Source organism: Alligator sinensis, unplaced genomic scaffold (assembly GCF_000455745.1).
Source record: "Alligator sinensis unplaced genomic scaffold, ASM45574v1 scaffold445_2, whole genome shotgun sequence".
Taxonomy (NCBI): Eukaryota; Metazoa; Chordata; order Crocodylia; family Alligatoridae; genus Alligator; species Alligator sinensis.
This window is the reverse complement of record NW_005842081.1, coordinates 1,876,761-1,880,010: the sequence shown is the minus strand read 5'-3', so window position 1 is coordinate 1,880,010 and position 3,250 is coordinate 1,876,761.

The window sequence follows — 3,250 nt, the reverse complement described above, 5'->3', positions numbered from 1 at the left end:
CCGCACGCGCGGGCCTCGAGCACCGGCCCCGCCGCCGACGCCGGCCCGACCCCTGCTTTCAGCCCTTGGGTGTGGGGTTTATTTTTATTTATTTATTTTTTTTACATTATATGTTCCCGACTCCAAGGGGAAGCCGCCCAAGCGAATGCCAGACCCCAGAGGCAGAACGACGCTGCAGGTTTCCCTTGCTTCATGCGTTCCTGGGAAACGGGGCATAAAATGTTTTGATACGTTGGGGTGGTTTTTTGTGGGGAGATAATTACATTTTCTCTAATCCAAGACAAATCGGCCCAAACAAATTCCAAATCTGGGAGGCAGAACCATACTACGGGTTTCCCTCGCTTTACGTGTTCCTGGAAAACTGTGTTAAAAGGTTTTGAGACACTGGATTTTTGTATTATTATTAATTTTTCCCTAATCCAAGCTGAATTGACACACACAAATTCCAAATCCGGGAGGCAGAACCGTACTACAGGTTTCCCTCGCTTTATGAGGTACATGTGTTCCTGGAAAACTTCGCATAAAATGTTCTGATACACTGGATTTTTTTTTTAATTACATTTTCCCTAATCCAAGCCAACTCGGCCCAAGCGAATTCCAAGTCCAAGAGGCAGGACCACACTACAGGTTTCCCTCGCTTTATGCGTTCCTGGAAAACAGCGCATAACTCGAACTCGCATAAAGGAAACCCACTTTACGGTGTAACAAATAGGGATACTCCAAGACCTCAACTGTACTGACTCCCAGACCCATTTCCACCGCTTTTACAAGACGATTTTGGTACTCGCCAACAGCAGACAGTGCACACACGCGCACACAGGGTGGTGGTGAATGTTTAGCTGGTTTGAAGAGAGGATGGTGAAGGTTTCGTTGATGGACCAGGGAGAGGGGTAGGAAATAAGCTAGCAGGACGCTTAGAAGCCATCGTGGGGATGACAACTGCAGAAACACGTGTCATGGACAACAAGCGAGGAGCACAGATCCACCCAGAAGACTATATTTTCATGCCCGTCACTCCACCAGGCACCGCACAAAGCAGCTGACTGCGGGCTTCTACCACGCTGATTGCATAAGAGTGAATTTACCTTGCGTGTAATGAATTTTTGGTATAAAAAGTCATCGCACATACAGAACCCACATAAAGTGAGAGTAAGCTGTACCCGCAAACATCTTTCACCCCCATCTCTGGGGCTTCAGATTTTCCAAATGCTTTGGTGGGCGTCCGACGTGCAGGCCCAAGCCTGTAGGCCTGGGGTCAGCATTCCCTCTAAAGTTGGGTGGCCATGCAGGCGCACCCCTGGCATGCCACGCAGCTTAGAGGGAATGCTGCTTGGGGTTTAGATGCCCCCGGTTTTGCTTACCCTCGGCCGTAAGACCTCAGGGGGAAGCTAAGGAGGAGTCTCCCCTTTCCATAAAGTGAGCATAAAGCGGAGACCTATGAATCTATGAAAGCTGAAACTATGAATCTATGAAAACCTTCCCACTCAAGCAGCTAAGTAGGAGGTTCGCTATACATCACCTTGGCAGCTACTATCCCTGTGCCAGGAGAGCAGTCTTCCCCGGTGCACCTAGAAAGACCGCCTCTGTGGTCACGGTGTTTCCCTTGCTAGGGAAGCATAGACTACGCTTGATCTGAGCCTTCAATAGGCCAAGGTTTTTGTTTGTTTTATTTAAATTGTATGTATTCCAGGCCAAATTAATCAAAACAAATTCCAAATGTGAGAGTCCAGAACTATAAGTGGCCCTACTACTGGCAAACATCCTCCACCATTATCCTCCTGGCCTGCTGAGGTAACGTATAGTAAACCTCCCACTTAGCTGCTGGAGTGGAAAGGTCTTGGCTTTACGCTCGCTTTATGGAAAGGGGAGACTCCTCCCTAGCTTGCTCCTGCGGCCTTATGGCTAAGGGCAAGTGAAACTCGGGGGCATCCAAACCCCAAGCCTGTGGGCTTGGGCCTGCGAGTAGGATGCCTGCCAAAGGTTTTGGAAATGTTGGAAGCCCCAGATGGGGGTGGAGGATGTTTGCCAGTAGTAGGGTCACTTATGGTTCTGGTCTGACTCAGATTTGGAATTTGTTTTGGCTAATCTGGATTGGAATATGGAAAATTTAAAAAAAAATTATAATCTGTTAATGCATACCACTGGTGGTACCTGTACCACAGATTGGGAACCGCTGGTTTAGACTGTTCCTGAATCACAGTACAGGTTTCTCTTGCTTTATGCTGTACATACGTTCCTGGAAAACGACGGATAACTTGAACTCATGTAAATGGAATCCACTTTACAATGTAACAAAGAGTGGTAGGAGGTAAGCTAGCGGGACACTAAGAAGCCATCATGGGGATGACAACTACAGAAACACGTGTCGTGGATAACGAGCGAGGAGCACGGATCCACACAGGAAACTATATTTTGGTGCGCGTCACTCCTGCAATGCACCACACAAAGCAGCTAACTGCGGGCTTTCACCACACCGATTACATAAGAGTGAATTTACCTCTCATATAACACATTTTTGGTACTAAAAGGGTCATCGCATAAGAGCAAATTCACACATACAGAATCCACATAAAGCAAGGGAAATCTGTATTGTTAACTCATGATTATTGGCACTGTTCTTAAAGCCTACGCTTTTGGAATGTGAAAACCTTAGTTTTTTTTCTTTTATATATATTTATATGCATAAATATAAGAAAGAGCTAAGTTTTTCACATTCCTGAAGCACAGACTTTAAGAACAAGGCCAACAATCATGAGAGTTGGCAACACTGGAATCAGGACTTCCTGGGCCTCAAAGGCTGGGGGCTGCAAGGAGACGGGGGAAAAAACCCTGCTTGTACCCAGTTCACCCTCCCTGTCAGCATCCGCTCTCTGCCCCTGTGTGACACAGGCCTCCTCCTGTGCGGCTGTAGGACGTGGGCCCAAACCCAAGGTGTGACACTGGACCCGGGGTCTGACCCAGGACCCTGCAATTCTGCTGTTAACTCCCTTTAAAGTCAAAGAAAAGACCAGACAAGAGGAGAGAAGACAGTGCCAGCTCAAATTACCGGCTTGTGGTAGGCACATCATGGGGATCTCATAGTCCTTTCTGGTTTGAAAATGTATGCCTTGGATGGAATTTTGAATTGTTTCCTCAAATGAAAATAAATCAGTCGAGTTCAGTCTTCCATAGCCTTACGTGCTGAATACGTGCAGTGCGAGAGGTTAAGCTAACATGTAAATCTTTTTCAAACTGGGTCCTTTTGCTCTTT